The sequence below is a fragment of the Pongo abelii genome, chromosome 4 (genome assembly GCF_028885655.2).
Source record: "Pongo abelii isolate AG06213 chromosome 4, NHGRI_mPonAbe1-v2.0_pri, whole genome shotgun sequence".
Lineage (NCBI taxonomy): Eukaryota > Metazoa > Chordata > Mammalia > Primates > Hominidae > Pongo > Pongo abelii.
The window spans coordinates 81,166,361-81,192,951 of record NC_071989.2 but is presented as its reverse complement, the minus strand read 5'-3'; the positions used below and the strand labels follow the sequence as shown (position 1 = coordinate 81,192,951).

The following is a 26,591-nucleotide window of genomic DNA, read 5'->3' as shown; positions in this document are numbered from 1 at the left end:
AAAGCATTACAAAATTCAACATTTGTTCATAATTTAAAAGTAAAACTCTCAGTAAACTAGAAGGAAAATTTCTTAACCTAATAAACAGAAAACAAAAAAAAAAAACCCAAACCTAGAACCAACTCTTAACAGTGAGAGACTAAATGCTTTCCCAGCAAGATCAAAAACAAGAAAAGTATGTCCTTTCTCACTAACTTCTATTCAATATGGAAAAAAATGGCACAAAGATAGGAATAAAAGAAATAAAACTGTATTTGTAGATGACATGATTATCATCTACAAAAAAATACAGAGATTATCATGTCTGTAAAAAAAATCTCAAAGCACCAATAAAAAAGCTCTTACAACTAATAAGTGAGATTGGCAAAATTACGGAATACAAAAGTTAACCGTATTCCCATATACTAGCAATGAACAACTGGAATTTGAAATTTTAGAAATAAACATCATAATAGCACCAAAAATTAAAATGTTTATGTATAAATCTAACAAAATATGTGTAAGATCTGTATGCTAAAAACAATAAAACCCTGATGAAAGAAATAAAATAAGACCTAAATTAATGGAGAGCATACAATGTTCATAGATCACAAGCCTCAATATTTTTAAGATTTTAGTTTTTCCCAATTTGATCCATAGATATAACACAATTTTAATCAAAATTGCAGGAAGCTTTATTCATATATATAGTCAAATTGATTATAAAATTTGTGTGAAAAGGAAAATAGGAATAGTCAAAACAATTCTGAAAAAGAAGAAAGTTGGAGGACCAACGCTGCTCAATTTCAAGACAATAAAGCTACAAGAATTAATACAGTATAATACCAGTGAAATGGCATATAATCTGGAACAACAAAACATGGTACATAGTCTATAAATGTATATACATTTATAAAATATGTTAAAATAATAAAATCAGTTGCCTTAGTCAACTGATTTTTGACAAAGTGACAAAGGCAGTTCAATGGAAAAAGGACAGTATTTTCACCAAATTGTGCTGGAATAATTGAACATACTTATTTAAAAAATTGTTAAGCCCGAGAGTGGTGGCTTGTGGCTGTAATCCCAGCACTTTGGGAGGCCGTGGCGGGCAAATTACTTGAGGTTAGGAGTTTGAGACAAGCCTGGCCAACATGGTAAAACCCTGTCTCTACTAAAACTACAAAAAGTAGCCAGGCATGGGTGGTACACACCTGTAGTCCTAGCTACTTGGGAAGCTGAGGTGGGAGAATCACTTGAACCTGGGAAGCGGAGGCTTCAGTGAGCCGAGATCATGCCACTGCCCTCCAGCCTAGGCAATACAGCAAGACTCTGTCTTAAAAAAAATTAATTCAGAGGTATCACAGATCTAAATGTAAAATGTAAGACCATATGATTTCTAAAAGAAAACATTTTTTTAAAACTCTGCATGACCTTGAGTTTAGCAAAGCATTTGTAAACACACCAAAAGTATGATCTATAAAAAGAAAAATTGAGAGACTGCACCAAGTTTATCAAAATTTAAAACTTTTGCTCTGTGAAAACCATGATTAAAATACTGAAAATATAAGCCAGAGACTAGGAGAAAATATTTTAAATCACGTATCTGAAAAGGAAGCTGTATCCAGAACCCTTACATCTCAACAAGAAAACAATCCAATAAAAAAGGAGAGGGAGTAAAATATCTGAGCAGACACTTCACCAAAGAAAAGATATAAATAGCAAGTAAGCATATGAAAAGATACTCAGCATCACTGTTCACTAGGGAAGTGCAAATTAAAACCACAATAAGATACTACTACATACCTTTTAGAAGGGCTAAAATAAAACAACTGATAATACAACATGCTGGTGAATATATGGGACAACTGGAGGAACACTCATGTTTCTGGTGGAAATACAAAACAAGACAGCTACTTTGGAAAACAGTTTTGCAGTTTTTTACAAAATTAAACATAGCTTATAAGACCCAGGAATACTACTCTTAGTATTTTATCCAAGTGAATTGAAACCTATGTTCACACAAAAACCTATTCACAAATAACTGGAGCCGCATTATTCATAAGCATGAAAAACCATGCCTTAAGACACATGAATGGTTTAACAAACTGCAGTACATCTATGCCATGGAATACTACTCAGCGATATAAAGGAACAAACTATTGTTTCACACAAAAGCAGGAACAAATCAGAAATGCATTTTGCTAAGTATAAGAAGCCATATACAAAAGGCTATGTATTGTTGGAGGCCGAAAGAATGAGGGTCGTGACCAACTCAGTATACTACTGGAGGCTATATGAGCAAACAGCTCATGAATGCAGGTTGTTGGCAAACTGACAAACTGCATCTGCTGCCCAGAAGGAATGCTGAGGGCAGTCATGCCCCAGGTGCAGTGTTTCTTGTGATTATCTACAAGGCACATCTGAAGCCTGTTAGCAATCATGTGAACCTGTGATAAATCAAGCAGCTGACCAACCGTTACCTCCTCCTCCCTGCTCTTTCTACCCAACAAATATGAAGGGCTTTAGAATCTTAGGGCCCTTGCTCACTAGAAACAAGCTTTGTCTTCATTTCTGCATTTGTCCCCCTTTGTTCTGTGCCATAGTAACCATCACAATGTATTATAGGATTCTATTTATATTACATTCTAGAAAAGGCAAAACTATAGGAAGGAAAAACAGATTAATGATTGCCAGGGATTAGAGAAGGGAGCAGGGTTTGACTGTAAGAGAGCAGCATGAGAAAATTTGAGAGGTGATGGAAGCGTTTTATATGGTTCTGTGAAGATGGATACAACACTGCACATTTGCCACACTCCACAGAACTCTATAACACAACAAGTAAATTTTGCTGTATGTAAAATTTTAAAAATCAACCAGGATTACAGGAGAATCCAGAGTGGAACATAGACTGTAGCAATGAATCTAACTGTATTACAAACATATGACAGAAGCATACCAAAGGGGATTGTAAAGAAAGGAGCTGACCTAAACAGCCTTGTTTTAGGTCAACAAGCCAAAAACAAATAACCCCATTCAAAAGTGGGCAAAAGACATGAGCAGACACTTCTCAAAAGAAGACAGACAAGTGGCCAAAAAGCATGGAAAAAAGCTCAACATCACTAATCATTAGAGAGATAATGAGATATTATCTCATACAAGTCAGAATGGCTACTATTAAAAAGTCAAAAAAAAATAGATGCTGGTAAGACTGCAGAGAAAAGGGAATGCTTATACACTGTGGGTAGGAATGTAAATTAGTTCAACCACTATGGAAAGCAGTTGGGAAATTTCCCAAAGAAATTAAAACAGAACTACCATTTGACCCAGCAATCTTATTGCTGGGTATATAATCAAAGGGAAATTAATTGCTCTACCAAAAAGATATACATGCACTTGTATGTTTATTGGAGCACTATTCACAAAGCAAAGAAATGAAATCAATCCAGGTGTCCATCAATGGTAGAGTGAATAAAGAAAATGTAGTACATATACACCATGGAATACTATGCAGCCATAAAAAAGAATGAAATCAAATCATGTCCATTGTAGGGCCATGGATGCAGCTGGGGGTCATTATCCTAAGCAAATTAATGCAGAAACAGAAAATGAAATACTGCACGTCCCCAGGTATAAGTGGGAGCTAAATATAGTAACACACATGGACACAAAGACGCAAACAACAGACACTGGGGACTATTAAGGGGGGAGAGAGGGAGGGAGGTAAGGGCTGAAAAACTACCTATTGGCTACTATGCTCAGTATCTGGGTAGCGAGATCAATCGTGCCCCAAACTTCAGCATCATGCAATATACCCATGTAACAAACGTGCATATATAATCCATGAACCTAAAATAAAAGCTGAAATTAAAAAAAAAAAAACGTTGACAGTAAAGCTAAAGTGTTTTGACTGTAAGACAAAAAGAACCATATACAAACTCTTTATCTAGTTGGTAAATCTATATTCTAACAGGGGACAGGTCTATAGTCTCTCACAAGGTAAAGGTTAGCAATATAAAACTACAAGTATACTAGGCTTGAAAATATAGTAAATATATTGTAGATCATGATAGCCAAATTTCCCATTGTCAGAGAAAAAGTCATAAGCAAAGAGTGAATACTAGAATGAACTTTGTGGTGTTAGACTGGAATAAAAAAATATCAGTAATACCAGCCAGGATAGGATTACTCATCAACTTCTATTTTCCAGAGATATACATAACTTTTCATACTAGAAAGTACAAAAAATTTTGCCATTAATAGGTACTATGTTCATTTCGGGTTTTCTGTTTGTATTTAGCTTAATTAGAACAGAACTAATGAATTTCTTTGGTTAATGGAGAGAGATTCTTCCAAGACAATAAAAAATTCACATAAGTTAAAAATGACTTTACAAATAAAAAAATAGAAATCCGTGAGCTTGCCTCTGCATACTAGTCAGGGACAGTTAAATTAAATTGACCATATGGCTATATTCAAGAACATATACGATAAAAATTTGCATCTGCATATCTGGAAATTCCCCAATTTCTGCTCAGATTCAGTACTAAAACACCATTTATAGGCCTGCTCTTTGGAACTCCCCAGCTAGCCCACTCTATCAAGCCTTTCTGCTATGTGAGACTGAGATAGGAATGCCATTTCTTGGACGGAGGCAGATATGAATCCCCACTAAGCTTGGGATGGCCAAACCATAGCCATCCACTTACTGCCAGCTACTGTTTCCTTCCACGCTTTACATACGGACACCATCACTATTGTCACAAAACAAACGTGCCTTCCAAATATTCCAAACTTCTGAATTTGCCTCTCTGCTCTGGTCATAGGCAGCTATGAGACCAGCCCGGAAGGGCCAGGACTTAGGGGACACTGATTATAAAGTCCCACTCTAGCCAGCTGCTTGCGTAGGGTAAAGCATGTGATGCTTTACTTCTGGGGGCAAGGTGGCAGCCACACAGTCTAAGGGGAGGACCTGGGGTCAGCGGGGAGGTCAGACTCAGACGGAACAGAAGACAGCAGATTTCAAGTGACCAGGCCAGGATCCCAATTCTAGCACTCTTAGCTCTGCAGAGCCCAAGCTGTACAGGGACAGGGCTACTAGTCTAGAAGAAGGTAGAGTACCCCTATTCACTAAACAGCCCTGCAAGTTAAGGACTCAAGTCATACATTACTCATACACATCCTCAGATAATCATATTTGCTGATGCTGTGGCCATAGCAGGAAGGGAGGAGAGAAGAAAGTGGGGAGGAGGAGAGAGGGCACCTACCAAGGAAGTTGTTTGCCCCCCTGGCAGCATCTTGACCTCCCCTAAGTAATGACTTCTGGTCTTATTCAGGGCACACACTGGGATGTTTTCTCCCAGTTTTCTTAGTTGACCTAGAGCTTCCTTAAAAGTTGAGATTTATAAATATAAGACTAAGTATCATTTTCTTTTATGTAAGCTTCATTCATTCATTCAGTCAATCAATATTTACTGAGTGCCTACTCTGTGCCAGACACAGTATCCAGAAATCGGCAGGAAAAACCAGAAGCAAAGTTTCTGCTCTCACAGAGCTCATATTCAAGTGAGAAAACAAACTAATTGTGATCTATGAACTTCAATAGACTCTTTTTTTTCAATGTTGTATGTTTCTCCATGGGATATTTAACACAGAGAAATCAAAATCATCGTCTATGTGGTTTTGTTTCTTGTGTTGTTGTTGTTGTTGTTGTTGTTGTTGTTGTTTTGAGACAGTCTCGCTCGGTCGCCCAGGCTGGAGTGCAGTGGTGTGATCTCGGCTCACTGCAGTCTCTGCCTCCCGGGTTCAAGCGATTCTCCTGTCTCTCTTGGTTTATTTTTAATGGACTTCATTTGAATAGTCTACCTTAGAGGCTAAGGACAACAAACTAGATTTCATCTGCTTCCTGTTCAGGCTATTTCAGTTCCTTCGGACAAGAAGGCTGCCTGAAGGAGTGTGGCCCAAGGGTGTGAAAATGCAAGCCCCTTCTCTGGCTCAGCTCCACTCAGAGCTTTGATGGCTACTGGAAGTTCCACCCTTCTGGGTAAACAGTTTATTCCACCAGAGTTCAGCTAAGTGTACCAGCATAATAAGGCAGCAGTTGCTGAACACCACCACATGCTCAGCACTTCTGAAACCTGGGTCTAAGCAGACGGTAGACAGGGAGTCACTGGTTTGCACTCACCTGCCTACCAATAAGCCACTTCATTCACTGCCAGGGTCATTTCTATCATGGGGAGGTCAACATTTGAGATGACAACATGATATGTCTATAAAAACATATCCTTCAAACATCTAGGAGAGTCCAGGAAATCACAATCTCTGAAAACTCTAGCCAGAGACTGGATTTCCCTTAGCCCACAGCAAGTACTCTAAAATGAGGACTCCTTCAGCAGGCTGCCCTTACCCCCAGCTCCCCTTTCCATCCCATCAAATCAAAACACAAATCCACGTGGCCAGCTCTTCTTTCAGAGGCATGCACACAATGGCCACCTGGTGGTCTTAATTTATGGAAAAACCAAGAAGGATGGTGCTAATCACAGTATGAATAGTCCAGTCAATAAGCATGTATTGAGTGCTTATTATGTGCCAGGTGCTGCTTGATGCTCACATCAAATGTCACATAGTTTAAAAAGAAAAACAGCTGGAAAGAGAAAGACAGTAGGTGGAAGGTATATAGTGGGCAGGCATCAACAGAGAAGGTGAGAGCCATGAATGAGAAAAGAAGGTTGAAACTGAGCCAGAACAGAGGAGGAAGAGTGTAACTCAAAGAGGTGGCAGTGAAGTGTTTATCTTTAAAGTGTTTTTTAAGCCTGATTCAGTGGTTGGGTTGCTTGCCTTGGTTGCTTCTGTCCCCACGTGCCAATGGCTTTCAATAGATAAGAGCACCTCCATTCTGTTTTAAATGCTTTATGCAGACAAAGCAATTCAAGGGGTTAATTTCCACCTATAGAAAAGAGATCACAGGACACAAGTAGAAATATCATAGTTCTAAAATGTCTAAATACCTCAGTTCTCAAAATGTTAAATCTTTCAACATGCACATGAAAGTGTTCCATCTACCTCTCCAAGTTGTCTACATGAACCTCCTGTCCCCTTCCAGTCCTGCCTCTGTTAAAGATTGACAAATAATAGTGCAGACATTACAACACACCAGGATAACATCCCAGTGAGCCAAAGTGTCCTGACTATTATGGGACTTCTTCTGCTCAGATGTGATGACACCGTGGTGGCCATCACGGCCAATCACAAATCCCAACCAAAGAGGTTTAACAACTGTATGATGCGGCAAAATGTGGCCTTTCTGGGCACACATTTTATGTTTTCCTGCCTTTATTTAAGAAAATAATAGTAATGGGCGGGTGTGGTGGCTCATGCCTGTAATCCCAGCACTTTGGGAGGCTGAGGCAGGTGGATCACTTGAGGTCAGGAGTTTGAGACCAGCCTGGCCAACAAGACAAAACCCCATTTCTACTAAAAATACAAAAATTAGCCAGGCTTGGTGGCACACATCTGTAATGCCAGCTACTCAGGAGGCTAAGCCAGGAGAATCACTTCAACATGGGAGACAGAGGTTACAGTGAGCCGAGATTGCTCCACTGCACTCCAGCCTGGGTGACAGAGTGAGACCCTGTCTCGAAAAATAAAATTAAATAAATAAATAATAAAAAATAATAGTAATAATAATCCTCTGTGGGTTCACAGCCAGGCTTCCTGCCTCTGCACTGGTCATGTTTGCAGTTAGACAGGCTATTTGGTCTTTTCCATGTGGCGACCTATGAAAATAAGAAGATTGAAGCAGTTACTTTCTAACAGGTAGATGATGTCCTTTAGTTATTTTAGAAAATTCACTGACCTACCCTGGGTAAATGAGTAGATTCCCCCAGGGCTGTTAACATCATGAGGCCAACATAGTAACATTCACTAGTCTATCTGGGGAGAAGCACAGCTCTCTCAGCAACTTGTCTTAGTCAAAGCAGGAAATGTCCTAAATGCCATTTCCCCATTCCCTCCCCATATTCCCACACACATTAAGTGACTTTTATTTTTACAATTTTTTTTTTTTTTAGACGGAGTCTCACTCTGTCGTCTAGGCTGAAGTGCAGTGGTGCAATCTTGGCTCACTGCAACCTCTGCCTCCTGGGTTCAAGCGATTCTCCTGCCTCATCCTCCCAAATAGCTGGGACTACAGGCACACGTCACATTTTTGTATTTTTAGGAGAGACAGGGTTTCACCATATTGTCCAGGCTGGTCTCAAACTCCTGACCTTGTGATCTGCCCGCCTCGGCCTCCCAAAGTGCTGGGATTACAGGCATGAGCCACTGTGCCTGGTCACAAATTATCTTCTATACCAACCAAGATGACTTGTAAAAAAGAGTGGAGTTTATACTTCTATATAAAGATAGACAAAACTCATAACACACACGCGCACACACACACACACACACAATGTTGGGAAAGGATAAGTAGAGATTTTTAAAGCCTGTCAAATAATTGAATTAAAGAGAGAGAGGAAAGCAGGCAAAGTCTAAAACCTTCCCTCCTGGCCTCCTTGAAGGTAGCAGGTGACCACAATAGACTTTTATTTTATTTAAATACTCCTGTGGGCTACCTGACCTCCTATTCCTCCGTACTCCTGAGTCTGGCCAGGGCCAGGGCCTGAGATCCACCTGACTGCCGTCCTGTTCCCACGGGAAACTCCCAAAAGGAGCCAGATTCTACCCTACTTTTTAATACCTCCTAAGAGCTTGCCTTCTAGGAATCAAAGTAAAGAATCAATACATTGAGAATCAGAGAACCCCAATCCCCTGAAAAAAAAATCTAGATTTGGATTTGCAAGGCAAAAATAATTTATAGAAATTACTATTGTCTTCAGTACCATTCAGGCAATTTGACTAAGTGCTATCAATTTAACCATGGAACACAGAATTGCATAAACTGACTGAGCTTTCCCTACTATATTGTCTGTGTGCCAACTGACATTAAAATAGAGATAACCTCCATTCTCTGAACTTCCACACTCTGAATTCTGGCTTTCCAATTGGATTCAGGTAACTTTTTAGATTAATCTATTCTTATCTGATCTATCACTTTTCCTACCCAAACAGATTTAGATATTCTTTGCTATCTAAACTCACCATATAAACTCTTGCTATCTCAACTCAGGATCCAAACACATTCAGATGTCAGGGAATGCCTACAAGTTTAGTGATGCATAAATCAACTTTAATCTCACTCTGAGGGAGGATGAAGATTGGTTGCAACTTGAAAGGTTGGAAGGACCCTAATCAGAAATCACTACTCCCAAAGGGGCTACATAATCATTTCAAATATCTTTATCAAAATCTATACCATACCACTTCATACCCAGCAGGATGGCTATTATTTAAAAAAAAAAAAGAAAGAAAATAAAAAGGTTGGCAAAAATGGGGAGAAAATAGGACACTTGTGCACTGCTGGTGAAAATGTAAAATGGTGCAGCCACTGTGGGAAAGTTTGGCAGTTCCCCAAAAAGCTAACACAGAATTACCATATGATCCAGCAATTCTACTTCTAGGTATATACCTAAAAAATTGAAAGCAGGGACTCAAACGGATACTTGTACATTAATGTTCCTAGAGTAATAATATTCATAGAGGCAAAGAGTAGAATGATAGTTGCCGGGGGCTTTGGCAAAAGGAAGGACAAGGAGTTATTGCTCAGAGGATACCGAGTTTCAGTTGGAGAAGATGGAAAAGTTCTACAGATGCATAGTCGTAACAGCAGCACAACAATGTGCATGTACTCAATGCCACCAAAACTATACACTTAAAAATTGATTAAATAAATGATATGTTACATTTTACCAGAATTTCTAAAAAGAAAAACGATCTATACCAGAGACCATAATGAGATATCACTATACACCTATCAGAATAACTAGAATAAAAAATAGCGGTAATGGCAAATAATCACAAAGATGCAAAGAAATTGGCTGTCTTGTATGATGCTGGTGGGAATGTAAAATGATACAGCCATTCTGGAAAATTGTTTGTCAGTTCCTTTAAAAACTAAACATACACTTACTACATGACCCAGCAATCATACTCCTGGATGTTTATCCCAAGAACATCCACATTTGAAACGTTATGAAAATTATGTCCACAGAAAAACCTATACACAATTGTCCATAGCAGTTTTATTCATAATAGCCAAAACCTGGAAACAACCTGGAATGGTTAAACAAAGTGGAATGGTTAAACAAACTGGAAAAACCTGAAATGGTTAAACAAACTGGATAGCTATATCATGCAATATGACTCATCAACAAAAAAGAATAAGCCCTTGATACACACAACAATTGGTTGTTTCTTAAGGGCATCATGCTGAGTGATTAAAAAGGCAGTCCCAAGAGATCATAAGCTGTATTACTTCACCCATATATAACATTCTTGAAATGACAAAATTATAGAGATCAAGAACAGGTTAATGGTTGTCAGGGGTTAGGAATGGTCAGGGGAGGGGAGTGTGGGCATATGTATGTGCCATAGTTTATCTACTCATCAATGAAAGCTGAAGATACTTGCAATTCTGAACCATCAAAAAATGCTTCAAAAATTATTCTGCACCCCCATTTTTAACTAAAGACCACATGCAATTTAATGGCTAATAGCCCCTTCCCATCATCCCAACTTCCACTGACAGCACAATGGCGGTTACCAATAGAAATCTCACTGACAATGTGACAGATACCACCCTATATGGCTTATTTTTTAACGCTTTGCCTGGGCAAAAACTCCCTATTGAGTTCAGTCAGAAGTTTTGATACAATATCATATATTTTCACATTTAATCCTCTGCCATCCATGCATAAATATCTTTTTAAAATTCAAAAACACAACGACATATAAGGTATTCCCACTTCAAAACAAATCTAGTATATAAAAATCTGATTTCAAACATACAATTTAGTGTATTTATCAAAAGTGTTCACCACTGGGTTTTATTAAAGAGGACACTGTACTGCTAAAACAGGATTTTATGTATAGGTAACTTTTCTAAAATACCCTTATTAATAAATTCTTAATGAAGAATTCAGTAAAGATGTAAAGAAAAACAAAAGTCACAATTCAAAATAAAAACAGAGAACTGCATTATTATGAAAGCCAATCTTGGACTTCCCACTGAAAAAGTTATTTAACTCATTTTGTTCCACTAGCCCTTGGGATATTCTTGTCTCAACTCACGGGAAGTGTTTTCAGTTTCTTTCGAAAATATGCACTATTCCTTTCACACAACATTTTATGGTGACTTTATTTTTTTAATTTTTTTTCAGACCTCTCAGGGATGAATTTAATTTTTAATCAATACATTGTAATTATACATATTTATAGGGGACACTTTGATATTTTGATATGTACATATTGTATAATGATCCAGTTCAAGGTACTTCATGTATTCAATCACCTCTTGCACTTATCATATCTTTGTGGTGAGAATATTCAGAAGCTTCTCCTCCAGCTCTTTTGTAATATACGATACTTTACTGTTAACCATAGTCACCCAACTGTGCAATAGAACACCTGAACTTATTCCTCCTCTATAATTGCAACTTTGTACCCACTGACCAACCTATCCCCATCCTCTCCTCTCTCCTTATAACTTTAAATGGAAAAATTGGCTCTCTTGTATGATGCTGGTGGGAATGTAAAATGATACAGCCATTCTGGAAAATTGTTTGTCAGTTCCTTTAAAAACTAAACATACACTTACTACATGACCCAGCAATCATACTCCTGGATGTTTATCCCAAGAACATCCACATTCGAAACGTTATGAAAATTATGTCCACACAAAAACCTATATACAATTGTCCATAGCAGTTTTATTCATAATAGCCAAAACCTGGAAACAACCTGGAACAGTTAAACAAAGTGGAATGGTTAAACAAACTGGAAAAACCTGAAATAGTTAAACAAACTGGACACCTACATCACAGATTTTTTTTTAACTTTTTTCCTCTTTATTTAAAAACAGATTATACAATTTGGGCTCATAGTAAAAAATTCAAACAGTAGAAGAGTGTGTATATAGAAGGTATTCCCCACCCCCACTCCAGGAGTTTGGGTATCATTCTAAAAATGTTCTGTCAATATATAAGTATTTTTCATTTAAAAACACACACACACGGGTTCCCATATTCTCCTACAACTTGTATTTTTTAAAAACCACCATATTTCATAGATATCTTTCCACTTCAGCACATTCAGACCTCCATCATTCTTTTCAAAGACCGGATAATTGATCTAACCAACTGTCTAAAGATGGACATTGTGATTGATCCCAGTATTTTATATGTAACTTTCTTTACATATTAGAACATTGAATGGGAGTGGGTGAGTCCTAGGAAACATTCTCTCCTAAAAGCTTACATTTTTCATTGGCTAGAAGTGATCAAAATAGATTCTACTGATGAGAATAGACTTTTGAAAGCAGTATGGTCAGGTTGGCAGGTGAGACTCACAAATTTTTTAAATTTAACTTCTGAGTGGTCAAGTACATTTAAATAGATTAATGCCTTAATGATGCAACTTTATTAGATAATCTGCTGAAAATGAACACTTCAGTAATCACTTTATTTTTTCTGTAGATTCATGGTTGTCTGTTCTCAAAGGGATACAAGAAGCCATATTTCCTCTTCCTACACAGTCACTTTCAATAACCACAGCCATATTCTAAACGATAGTTATATTAGATGCTTAAATGTATTGTTTCAGTAACCTAGATTTTCAAATTCCCTCCCATCAGCACGCCGCTGCTCAGCACTTTTCCACACCCAGATCACCCACAAAGAGAGCCCTCCCATATGTGTTACTCCACAACCTAGTCATTTCTAATTCCAAGGTGGCACAAAAGTCTTTGGCAACTTTATAAAAGGCAACCGTTAAGTCTTTGACATGGTGTATACCTGCAACTCTTCCTAAATTGTTTAGAGTTTTCCCCAAATCAATCTCTCTCTCCTCTCTCCCCTCCCCCTGCTTTCTTTCGTTCTCTTTCTCTCTCTCTCTCTCTCTCTCTCTCGATTCCCCTTATTATTGATCTGCACAAAAGAAGGAAGGGCTGAAGACAAGTCCCTGGGGAAACATGGAACCTTGCTAGCCATGCACCTCAAGAGATTCCCACATCAGGGCCACCTTTCATGACCATAACTTCATGGTTATTCAGAAACTGCACTCCCCACCCTGCCACACACACACACAGAGCTCCAGGGGAGAAACTAGGGCTGCCTCTTCTGCCACCAATAATCCCACCATCTGTAAGCAAAGCTTGATGTTCTTCTCTACACTCAGAAGAAAAGGGTTTGCAAAATTAAGTATAAGTATATGGAGAACACAAGGACCATCATATAATGTGGTGATGCAGGTAGAGGCTGAAGACATGGGTTCCAATGCCAGCATTGCCCTCACCAGAGGTGTGATGGCTCCAGCCTCCCCTCCCAGGCTCATAGCAACCCTCCCCTCCAGTCAGCCGGTGCCAACCAGTGCAGGCACCCTCTCTCAGACCACGCCTTCTCCTTGGACCACCCTTCACCTGCCTGTGACCCGGCTAATTCCAGTCTCCCTTGTGAACCCAGCTCCTACACAGGCTCTGCAGCCCATTTGCCTCTCCTGTGGCTTCAGGAGCATTCTCAGCATGTTCTTATCCAACACTTATCACAATTATCACACATAATCACTTTCTGTAATGATGCGATTGCCTCCCCAGTAGTGAATTCTCAAGGGCAGGGCAGTCAGTTTCCTCCATCTTTGAAAAAAAAAACCCAGAAACCAGAGGTAGATTTTCCATACCACACTAATGAAGCTTCAAGGCTCCCAAAGACATCTTTCAATGCTTAGGGAAGACCCTAAGCAAAATGGTCATACAGTCATTTCCTTCTAATCTGCAGTAGCAAGAGACTTTTTAAAATGGATCGAATTTGACCTGTACAAATCAGGGGTGGTCACCAGATTTCCATCAGAGGAAAGCAACAATAACAACATAGAATATCACAAGATTAGCTTGTAATTTGGTGTTTATCCAAAGTGTTCTTGGTGGATGATGTTACAGAAAAATTAAAAGTATTCTATGCAGGGTAAGGGGTGGGGTATTTTAACTACAATTTGTTAAGCTGGCTTTCTCTTTCCATTCAATTTCCCCTCAGACACACTCCCCTTCCTGTTGGGTGGCACTGGAATGTCTGAGGGCATTTTCAGGACCTGGATAAGAGGAATCTGAACTGGAAATGTTACGTTTATGGAATCTGCCAGCTTTTTAAGATTTGTTATTTATCGTTATAAATGAATATTCACTTTCAATCTAATTTTGTTTTTATAATTGTATTTCTTTTCTGAAAGGGAATCCTTCCAATGGCATAATCTTCAGGCCTCACAAAACCTGCGTCTGCCCCTGCCTGTATTTCACTTAGTATTTGAAACTTAAAATCTGTCATGTGAATTAATGCACATACAAATGCACATGGGGCAAATCACTTAACATCACCAAGTTCATCTCCACTGCCAAACGATGTGTGGTTCTAAGGAAATAGCTAATGTGTGAAAACATTTTGTAGGGCACCATGAGATGCTCTAATCAAGTAAGGTAGTAACTTCGTGGTTGCTATGGTTTGAATGTCCCCTCCAGAAACTCATGTTGAAATTTAATCTGCAATGTGCTTGTATTGACAGGTACGGCCCCTAAGAGGTGATTGGATCATGAGGGCAGAGACCTCATGAATAGGTCAATCTATTCATGGATTAATGGGTTATTGTGGAAGGGGGACTGGTGGCTCTATAAGAAGAGGGAGAGAGACCTGAGCTATCGTGTGAGCACACTCAGCCCCTCAGATGCGACGCCCTCTGCCATCTTGGGACTCTTCAGAGAGTCCCTACCAGCGAGGCAGCTCTCACTACACATGCCCCGTCAACTCTGGACTTCCCAGCTTCTAGTTCTATGAGATACACATTTTGTTTCTTATAAATTGCCCAGTTCCAGGTATTCTATTATAAGTAATGGAAAACAGACTAACAATGATTTTTTCAAAGATGCAAATTATAGTAACTATAAGTGCTGGGAGATACTAAGTAAAGAATGCTAAAGAAGGGGGTTAAAAAAAGAGTTCATGTGACATCGTTCACAGATAATCTTTTCTGAGTTAGGAGATTCTTCAGGAACTTCCTGTCTGATAAAGTAAGCTTTTCATTCCCTACAGTTTTAACACAACTTCCTGTTAAGTTCTAGTTCTCAGCCAGGAATTGTCTACCTCAAAAAGACTTCCTTAATTTTTTATTGCATAATGTTTACATATTCCATATAGTATCTTAAAAATGTTAAGTTTCAAACTCTGAGACATGTTCCGCAAACCTCCAAATTTACTGAAGATTATGATGACAGCTCCCTCCTGCTGGGCCATCTCTCTATCTTTTCATGCAGCTGGAATACAAAAACTCAAATGACAGTCCCAGTCCCAAAATAGTGATAGTCACATACCTGCTGGGAAAACTCACAGTACAGAAATAAGCAAACAACAAAATTAAAGAGTGCTCCAGGAGGAGCCTCAACTGCTGTTTATTGAATGGCACTAAATCAGAACTGTGTATTAATTCAACAAATATTTATTATATAATACATGCTAAGCACTAAACTAGTGTTGGAAAATCAGTGGACAAAAACAATTGTCCACTAGAAGATTATGCCATTGGAAGGATTCCCTTTCAGAAAAGGAATAAAATTATAAAAACAAAATTAGATTGAAAATGAATATTCATTTATAAAGACAAATTACAAATTTTAATTGAATGTTTGAGTCTCTGTTGTATTGGTGCTTACAATAGAAGGGACACTAAACAAAACAATAACAACAATACTCTCTCAAAATAGAAAATGTCTAGAGGACTATATTAAGGATGTGACATTTGAGCTGAAATCTGCAAAGCGAGTAAGAATTCAATTATGCAAAGGGGAAGGAAGCAAGAGTATGCCAGGTGAAGACAACATCACATACAAAGGTCCTGGCCAGGAAGAAGCACGGCATTCACGAAGAACTGAGAGCAGAAGGGTATGGCTGGAGCTTATGGTGTAAAGGGTTTCTGCAGTCCTACATATGTGACCCCAAATCATCTTTAATTATCAGCCCTTTTGTCAATGAGACCCTCCCCCTAATGACCACAGCCATTGCCTAGAATGCTCCTATAAAGGGTCAGAGAGCAAGCTTGCCTCCCCTCAATGATTCTCCAGAAACTCAATCCACAAACATTTACTGAAAGCCTACAGTGCGTTGGGCACTGCACTAGGTATTGCAATGTAATGAAGGGTAACAATCTGCATTCAGGAGATGATGCACAGCCAAATGCATAGCTATCCAAGGTCATAACCAACATACCATATTGCATCCCATTCCTACCTTAGAGGCATTCCTGGATATGGAATGAAAACAGCTTGGGCGATGTCCTAGAAATAAGAGAATGAGAAAAGTCCACTAGGGTAGAGAGAGGACTTGTCTGATTAGAACAGATAAATGATATGACTGCATGTTGAGAGATGAATGCAGGGAAATAATACTTGAAAGGCATGATAAAGTCTTCACCAATTCCAAGAAAACAGCAACTCTGAAGAGGCCAGGGGCAATAATCCAAAGGTGAATTAGAACAATGGCTGAGGAGAGAGAGAGGACAGCCACGGCCATCAGCAGGTCTTGATGACTGATCAAGACAGAGGACAAAGGATGGAGGAATTACAAAACTCAACTTAAAGCAGGACACCTGGGAGAGTGGTGGGATGGTAACAGAAATCAGGAAGTTGGAAAGAGGAGTTGCTTAGAGGAAAACTTGGAAAACTTTTAAAAAATACAACAGTCTGAACTTAAAGTCAAATCCTGGCTAATTGAGTGATAATAGCAAACAGGCCAGCTGGAAATGGAAGACAAGGCCTGGGCAGAGGTCAAGATGAGAGGGCCCACACGTGGGAGTCTTTCAGGAGGAGTGGTGGTCTAAATAACAAGAATAGATGAGTTTGCGAGAAAAAGAGGGGAAAGCAGAGGGCCCTGGGGAACACCCACACAACAGAGGAGAGGAAAGCATAATAGACAAAGAGATAACTTGAAAAAGAACCAGCAGAGTTCACGAACACTGAAAGTACACTTTTTAAACATAAATCAAATCATGCAACTCCCCCACCAGCCTATGGGCATGACCTGGCCCCTCCCACCTCTCTGACCTGTCTCCTCTCCTCTCCCCTCCCTCACAATGCAAGGGCCATGCTGTCCTTTTGTTGTCCCTCAAATACAAGAAGTTCATTTCCACTCCAGGGCCTTTGTGCTTTCTGATCCCTCTACTAGACTGCTCTCCAGGAGATCCCAGAGAAACTATTGACACACACACACCCTTCTCTGCCATGTCATAGCCTTGTATTTTCCTAACCCATACTGCCATCCGAAATTCTTATTTGTTTATTTGTTTACCTACTTACTTTCTGTCTCCTACTCCCAAGTGCGTTCTGGGAGAGCAAGGACGTGAGACCTTGTTTCTCACTCTCCGCTCTTACAGTGCATGGCACTAAATGGGGACTTGAGAAAATAAACACCTTAGATTAAGCAAGAGCAAACTTAGTGACCTTCATAAGATCCGTTTTGATAAAAGTAACAGCATCAAGATATGGAGAGGAAAAGAAGGCAAGAGCTAGAGCCACTTATTTAAAACATGCATACCCTCCTCAGGCATATGCGGGAGGAACTGCTGAGAAGGTAGTATAGCTAAATCACACCTTCTATAAGGGCTGCCTTTCTAGAATATGGAAATAAAACATTTTACCTGGATCACATGTTATTTCTTTTCCTGAGGCTTCTCCCAGAGAAAATTCTAACCAATTTCCATCATGCCTAAAATCCTTACTTAGATGGTAAAACATTTTAAAAACTCAAATAGAACAAAAATATTGGCTACTTCAAGTTCTTTATTAAAAATACAGGCTGCACACCACCCGAATTGTGGGAGCTGTCACTGAAATACAGGATGTGAGGCAGCATCAGACTTTAAGAACACTTGGCACTTACTTACCCGTGGACCTGAAACTCACACCCACTAAGAAATTTCTTCAAAGCTGGGCGCTAGGCTGACTCTTCCTGTGGTCTTCTGTTGTTGTATATTCGCCTTTGGGCCTTTCGCCAGAAGCTTATCATCTCAGTTGTGACTTTAGGAGGGGGCACCATAAAGTGGCATTGTACTGAGAGAAGAGGGAACTGTTTCTTTCAAAATGTGAAATGGGATGAAGCTAATGGAGGATTTGTAAAATGTCTGTAAGTCAAAAGGTTTTGCTAAAGTCTGAGAAGCTTTTCCCCTCTGCTCCTGCCAGAACTACCAAGCAATCTCCTGCAGCAGCTAAGGAGCTTCAGACTTCCCAGGAACTGACATCTCGTGGCTGCTGGCCAGGCTGGGTAAAACAGTTACCATGGTCCTCTTTGCTCTACGGCTAGAACATGCTGCTTTGGAATTTGTTTGCCCCCTCAGAAGGAAAACAGGAGGAAAGGCAAAGAGATAAAAGCAAGGCCATTCAGAGAGGATAGGAAAAGGTCAAGTTAAGTTAGTAGAAAACAAAAGCCACCAAAGAAAACCAACTTCAGGGAGCACAGATTAACTGACGATGGCGGAAACACCCCAGCAGGAGGCAATTCTCTGAGATGCACATGCTGCTGTGTTTTAAGTAAAGACACAAGTAAAGTTAATATAATTCGCTAAAAACAAATTTGCACAAAGTAAACACATGATCTAGAAGTTGAATTCAGGCAAAAGCCCCGCCTGATTCCATTGGCTAAGCTAGACTTAGCTGTACTAACCTATTTTGAAAGACACCCTTACCTGCCACCCTCAGACACCTGAGCTAATGAAAATTTCTATTATTTTGAGCTGGGAAGAACTGAATGGAGCAAATGACCATCAATTAATAGGTCTGGCTTCTTGTGAGCAAATGAGCTTTAGAAGGTCAGGGCTTGCCTAGACATAGTTACCAGCACCATCCTCTAGTGAGATAAAAGAGAGACCCTTTAATTTAAGGTCCATGAAGGAGGACCATTCTTCATGTCAGAAAGCTCAAAGGCAGCTGCAGGACAGGAAAGGATAAAATGGTGCCCTTGAGTACTTGGTCAATGAGGAAATGGAGATGTGGCAGAGCAGTGGGGGAGGTCGTTACCAGTGAAAGTGGGAAAACCCCAGGCTTATTGTGGGATCTGCCGCTAACAAACTTTCTGAGTCAAAAAAATTATTCTTATGACTTCTAATAGAGCATTTTCAAATCCAGAGTGCCAAACCAGCTGAGTTAACTTAGTCAAGCCAGCCAATCTCCTCATCAGCAAAGTGAGGGTGCCCAGGCAAAGGTCCCCAAGATGTCCTCACTGACTAATATTTCGAGTTGATCGGCATGAGGCCAGTCATAGGTAGCCCACTGGGGGATGGAGGGCCACCAAGAGAGAAGGGCAGTGTCTGGAGGACAGGATTTCCTTCCACAGGACCCAAAAGCCACAGAGAATCTGCAGGGATCCGGAAGAAGGCCTCTGCTGGGTGACCCCAGAACAAAGCCACCAAGTCACTTACTACCTCAATAGGAAGCTGCTTCCCTGAGCTGGGGAAGAGTCCATCCAGACAACTTGGGCCCTGTCCTCCGGCCCTCCCTGCAGAAGGCTGGGACCAAGGGGAGCATGCTCCACCAAGTATTCATGGAAGCTATACCAACATCCAGAAATTAGAAAAGGCTGAATAGGAGACAGTTTCCCCCACTACCTCTAGACATCAGATTATGCCTTCAACACCCACAATGAGCCCAGCAGCAACCAACATTCTTGGGATCAAACACAGCAGGAGACAGTGACTCAGAATAAAAGAATAATATAAACATAAAATGCTAAGTGAATAGCGAAGTATCTTAGATCCAGCTGGAAACAAGCTACTGAAGCAAAAAACTCCACTGCCCAAATGGTTATACAATTTGCAGCCTCCAGAGAAAAAAGTGATTACACTCTTCTCAGTCAGTTGCTATGATTAACATGTCTGCACAGCACGTCAGAAGGGTGGAAGGGAGCAAGAGCCCACACACACAGTCTCACACATGCACCTTCTGCAGATGTTAAAAAAAATCTCCATGGATTAGATGCTCATATTAGTCAGAATTTGAGAAATGGGAGAACTGAAGGACCCTTCTAACCCTTCACCAACTTAATCAACATACAAAATTTAACATCCCTCCTTTCTTTGCACAATGAAAATGAGAACATAATCCCCAGTTACATAATTATCAGTTATTAAAGCTAAAGAAATAGACATTAAATATTTCTGAAAGTTGTTGAATAAAATGTCAACTATTAGATCTCATTTACAGAGCAATCCACTAAAATTTAAAATATGTATGCCCTTTATCCAGCAATTCTACTCCTAGGAATCTATCCCATAGAAATGAAAGTATCAACATATAAGGACATATGGCCAGGATGTCTGGTGAATAATTGCTCATGATTGCCAAAAACTGAAACAAAGTGAATGGCCATCAGTAGGGAATGAACTTGACCCATACCTATTCATTAATTAGAGTGAGTTTGAGCTATGTCTGATGGCTTATAGGAGTTTATACAAAGTATCACTGAGTTGGAAAAGATACAGAAGTCCACATAATATGATCCTTCTACTAAAGCTTGTATATGTATATATGAATACAGAAAAACATGAAAATGTTTGCACTAAGTCCACGGTTCTCAAACTTTAGCACACAGCAGAATCGCTTGAATGTTTTATTAAAACACAGATTGCTGGGCCCCATCCACAGAGTGTCTGATTCAGTAGGTCCAGCATAAGGTCTGAGAATTTGCATTTCTGGCAAGTTCCTAGGGATGCTGATGCTGCTAAGAACCCCTGCAGGAGGTGACTCTAAGGGTTAGCTCAGAGTACAGGAACGGGAAGTATAAAACGGGGGTGAGGGGAAATGGGGTCATGTCCATTATAATAAAAACAGCATTCCCATATAATTCCTTATGAAATATCATGAGTGTGTGTGTGTGTGTGTGTATGTGTACACATTTGCCAAACAAATTTTAGCGTTTACCAAAATACTAATAAAGTTCTCTAAAAAGGAGAATTTCACTGGGCGCAGTGGCTCATGCCAATAATCCCAGCACTTTAGGAGTCCAAGGTGGGTGGATCTCTTGAGCCCAGAAGTTTGAGACCAGCCTGGGCAACATGGCAAGACCCCATCTCTACAAAAAATACAAAAATTAGCCAGGTGTGGTGGCTCATGCCTCTAGTCCCAGCTACTCTGGGGGCTGAGGCAGGAGGATTGCTTGAACCCAGGAGGTGGAGGCTGCAATGAGCCAAGATCGCACTACACTCCCCAGCCTGGGTGACACAGCGAGAATTTGTCTCAAAAAAAAAGGTAGAACTTCAAATGATCTTAACTTTCTTTTTAATAATTTTACTTACTATTATATTCTTTATAATAAGCAAGTGTTATTTAATCATTTTAAATAAAGCCATTTTAATTGAGGAAAAATGGAAAAATCTTCGGAACCAACAATTTCTCAAGCAAGACTTTTCTGTTTTATTCACAGCACTAAACTGATATTTCAGAAAGACTAGCATTCATTATACTTTACAAACAGCTTTTGTTTTTGTTGAGATAGGGTATTGCTCTCTCACCCAGGCTGGAGTGCAGTGGTGTGATTACAGCTCACTGCAGCCTTGAACTCCTTGGCTCAAGTGATCCTCCCACCTCGGCCTCCCAAGTAGCTGGGACTATAGGCTTGAGCCACCACACGTGGCTTTTTTTTTTTTTTTTGGTAAAGACAGAGTCTTACAATGTTGACCAGGCTGATCTCAGGAGGACTAAGCAGCCTCTCAAAGTGCTGACATTACAGGTGTATGCCACCACACACAGCCAATTATACTTTATACAAAAATAAAATATAATTAATATATAAAAAGGAGCTCTTAGATAAATAAGTAGAATAGGTATTTGTTTTATAATTCTCCTTGAATTACAAAATTTAGAGAAAACTCAATTAAAAAGTAATCAAAAAGCATTCATTAGCAAAAACACAAATTGGCTTGTAAATGCAAAATCTCTTCCTCTCTCAAAGTTTAATTAAATGCCCAGTAAGCAAAATCTCTCCTCATAAGCTGTCCTTGCATTGTTTCCTATCTCTTTTTACATACAAACTAGGAAAAAGAAGACTAAGAGCAATAATCTAAAAATAAAATTATCTACTTTCTCATGGCAACGTGAAATTTAAAAATAAAATAATTAATTTAAAAATAAAACCAAAATAAAAATATCTTTATAATTTCCAGTACAGAACTTTTAAGCTCCCAAGTGGTGTTAACTGAAGAATTTTCAGCCAGAAAAATAAACACTTTAGGTTCTACTGATTCTAACTTACACCTTTCCAGGCTTTTGCACTTGTCATTAGCTTCACCACCACAATTCTTTCTAGCTTAAAATACACCTCCTAATACTATTGTACCATTCAGTCTAAAAACTAAGCCTAGACTTCAAACCAGACTGCAGGCCTCTGGTGGCTTTTTTTTTTCTCCTTGGAATAAACAAACTAGCCTTCCACTGCTGCTCCTTCAGTTTCCTTTCAAGCAAGAATGCAGGAAGCTGCTTAGAGACTAAAAATTGGATTTGCAATGCTCATATATATCCCTAAGTTCCACAAAGTGATATTATAAAGCTCTTGGCTGCCAGTCTTGCCAATTCCTGCTTCTTCTCTGATCTTAGTACAGTGTTTCTCTTTTTCTGCAACTGCAACTCAGGGAACTGCCATGGATTCTTTTAAAAATTAGACTAAAGCTGACCATGGTGGCATGTGTCTGTAGTCCCAGCTACTGGGGAGGCTAAGGCAGGAGGCTTGCTAGGGCCCAGGTGGTCGAGGGTGCAGTGAGCTAAGATCATGCCAGTGCACTCCAGCCTGGGCAATAGTGAGGCCCTATCTCAAAATAAATTTAAAAAAATAAATAAAATAAAAATTTAACTGAATCTGTGGCTGAGTTCAGGAATATTACTATATCTCCAAGAAGAAGACAGTCTCCTTCCTAAAAATGAGCAAACAGAAATGAGCCAAAAAAATTCTACAGCACAAGAGACAGAGCCAAAGACTGCACCTCCTTCTGAAACAGACTCCTGAAAGGTATAGAAAAAAAAAATTTAATTCTTGCTTTGTGCTCATAATAAAATGTAAAAGATTATCTCTATAAAACTATGTGGGCATAAAAAGGCCAAGATTTGACAATGCTACATAAAAACTAAAAGTGATAGAATCTAAAATTGTGCTGGCAAGCAAGGAAAAAAACAACTTGATGCTACTGAAAACTTAAGTGGAAAACAAAGATAAAAACATTCTTGGCCGGGTGTGGTGGCTCACACCTGTAATCCCAGCACTTTGGGAGGCCGAGGTGGGTGGATCATGAGGTCAAGAGATCGAGGCCATCCTGGCCAACATGGTAAAACCCCGTCTCTACTAAAAATACAAAAAAATTAGCCGGGCGTGGTGGCATGCACCTGTAGTCCCAGCTACTCAGGAGGCTGAGGCAGGAGAATCACTTGAATATGGAGGCTGAGGTTGCAGTGAGCCAAGATTGTGCCACTGCACTCCAGCCTGGAGACAGAGAGAGACTCCATCTCAAAAAAAATCCTTCCAGAATGCAACCCTCCTCTCTCCCCAAAAAGAAAAAAACAATCCAATCTTTGGATATTAGTTGTTCTGTATAGAAGAGGAAAACAATAGTGGAAGAAAAAGAAAAATCAAAAGTGTTCTTTATCAATCCAAGCAAAATGCATGGGGAATTTAAGAAAATATTTACATCCATAGATTTTCTATAGGTATAAAGATGTCTATCATCTTCAGGAAAGATTCTCTAAAGTGACCCGACAAATAGAGACAAAGAAGCATTTTAGCCATAAAAATGTTGTAAGAATTCCATCAAAACAGGTTATAAGAAAAGGAATAAAAAATCACTTATAAGACCCATCTGAATGAGGTGCCCTTTTTTGAGAGGTGGGTAGAAATTGGGGAATAATTTCAATCAATTTTTTTCCTTCCTGATTATTGTTCCACTTATGTAATCTAATTGTCCTTGAGGTAAATCTTATTAATTTATATATTTTTAAAAGTCTGTTGTAATTAGATTTTTCTAGGGCATTAACATACAACTATGCATAGTATTATTTTATAATTTTAATATAGCCTCCTAATATGTAATGGACTCTTCACAAATTCCAATGGAGAGGGTATCTTTATTACACACTTGCCAGAGTTATTTTAATTTGTTTTTCCAAAAGAAATAGTCAAAATAACTAAGTAGGATTACTTGAAGTACATACATAAAGTCACCAAAATTAAGAGATCGAATAAATCACTATCAAATGAGAAAACACTGTATCATCTAAATAAATGTCAAAAGGACCCTAGATAAAATTCAACAGAGATATAGATAAAACTCTGGAAAAGTCTGTATCAAAATGTCAACAGAGCTTATCATTCACCATGGGATTAAACATGAGGTTTTAATTTTTTCTTTTTGCTGGGTCTCTTTCTAATGTTTTACAATAAATATATATAAATAAAAAATATTAAGGGTTTATGAACCAAAATACAGTAAACTAAGAGAAACTAGAGGTGAATATTTATCAAACCTCTGAAGATAGAAGGGCAGAGAGCAGGTTCTTCCCCAAAATACAGAAACAAATTGTAGGACAGTTTTGAGTCTGCTCTGTCTGCACGACATTACCCATTTGGTAGATTTTGGTTTAAGACTTGTTTTCATTATGACATATCTCTAATGACCTCTTGCTGGATGAGGCCAAGTGGCTAGATTGGCTTAATTCATTTTGCAATAATATTGACCAGAAATGTTAAATTATATTAAAAAATGTTATATACTCTATCATATGTAGTAAGAGTCAGTTATGTTAAATATATTTCATATATTTTATCTAAAATATCATTATTTATAATATACATTTAATATTCTACTAGAAAAAATGCCATTAGGATGTAATTTTTAATCACCTAGAATTTTATATTTGTTAAAAGACCTTTTCTAAATTAATCTATACATAGATTTTATCATGTACCATGCTGTTATTTCCAAGTCTTTCTAGTTACATAGTAACTTTGCCTTATAATGCTAGATCATGGTGAAGTCATTTTGAAAGCGATTTATGTAGCACCAGCAAGGTATATAAATAAACTGAAATGACAACAATATGAACCCCTGTGACCAAGGTCACACACGTGTAGGTAATGACATCTGCCAGGAAGCACAGTGAATGTAAGAGCATCTCAGTTTTAGAGATGTTAAAATGAGAAAAAAATTACACCTTAAAACTGATAAAATATATTAGTATTTTAATATAATAACATTATCCATGGGGGTGAGATTATGACTTATTTTCTTAACACTTTCCTGTACTTTTCATTTTACTCTAATCAGCATTTTTTTAATAACTAGAAAAACTTGGTTTTGGCCGGGCGCGGTGGCACACGCCTGTAATCCCAGCACTTTGGGAGGCCGAGGCAGGCAGATCACGAGGTCAGGAGATCGAGACCATCCTGGCTAACACGGTGAAACCCCATCTCTACTAAAAACATACAAAAAAAATTAGCCAGGCTTGGTGGCGGGTGTCTGTAGTCCCAGCTACTTGGGAGGCTGAGGCAGGAGAATGGCGTGAACCCGGGAGGCGGAGCTTGCAGTAAGCCGAGATGGCGCCACTGCACTCCAGACTGGGTGACAGAGCCAGACTCCGTCTCAAAAGAAAAAAAAAAAAAAGAAAAGAAAAAGAAAAAAGAAAAACTTGTTTTTGTTTTTATTTGGTTCATTTAAATCTGTTTTCTCATTGGGCAATGTGTATTGGTTTATCCCCAAATCTGGTCACAATCTAGTAAGTCTATGGTCAAAATAGCTACATGAGGAGGTCGGTCGGCTACAAGGCTTCTATCACAATTAGGCTTGTGGATTTGTCTGTTTTGAGGTAGGGGAGGAGGGTGGAATGAGTAAGGAATAGGAAGGCACACACAGAAAAAACAACAGTAAGATTTGGGAGTACTTTACAATTTAGCCTCAGACCAGCCTTTTTTTAATCTTTAATCATGTCTGGGCCAAACCCAACTGTCTACAGGCACATTTTATGGCCTGAAAATCACAACCTAGAGAGAGTACTAGAGATCCCTGGGCAACTCAAGGGGCAGCTTTTCTACTATTCTGGAATCATTTTGGTTATGATTCTGTCTTCCTCCAGAGAAGTATGTGTCATGTATAGAAGGGAGTGAGGGTGAGTGAGTAGGCACTTGGCTGGGTAGTGAAGTGTGGGAAGTGGATGAATCTATTCTCATAAATTGAGGATTCTGATTAAATTTGTTCCAATTCCAGCCGGGTGTGGTGGCTCATGCCTGTAATCCCAGCAGTTTGGGAGGCCGAGGTATTTGGATCATGAGGTCAGGAGATCGAGACCGTCTTAGCCAACATGGTGAAACCCCATCTCTACTAAAATACAAAAAATTAGCCGGGTGTGGTGGCACGTGCCTGTAATCCCAGCTACTTGGGAGGCTGAGGCAGGTGAATCG

The 26,591-nt window shown here is 39.2% G+C and overlaps 1 protein-coding gene across 6 annotated transcripts in view; it reads right to left on the bottom strand.

Moving 5' to 3' along the window:
- ARHGEF28 (Rho guanine nucleotide exchange factor 28) overlaps window positions 1-26,591 on the bottom strand; it is a 316,787-nt gene that overhangs the window by 228,731 nt on the left and 61,465 nt on the right. The window lies entirely within an intron of this gene.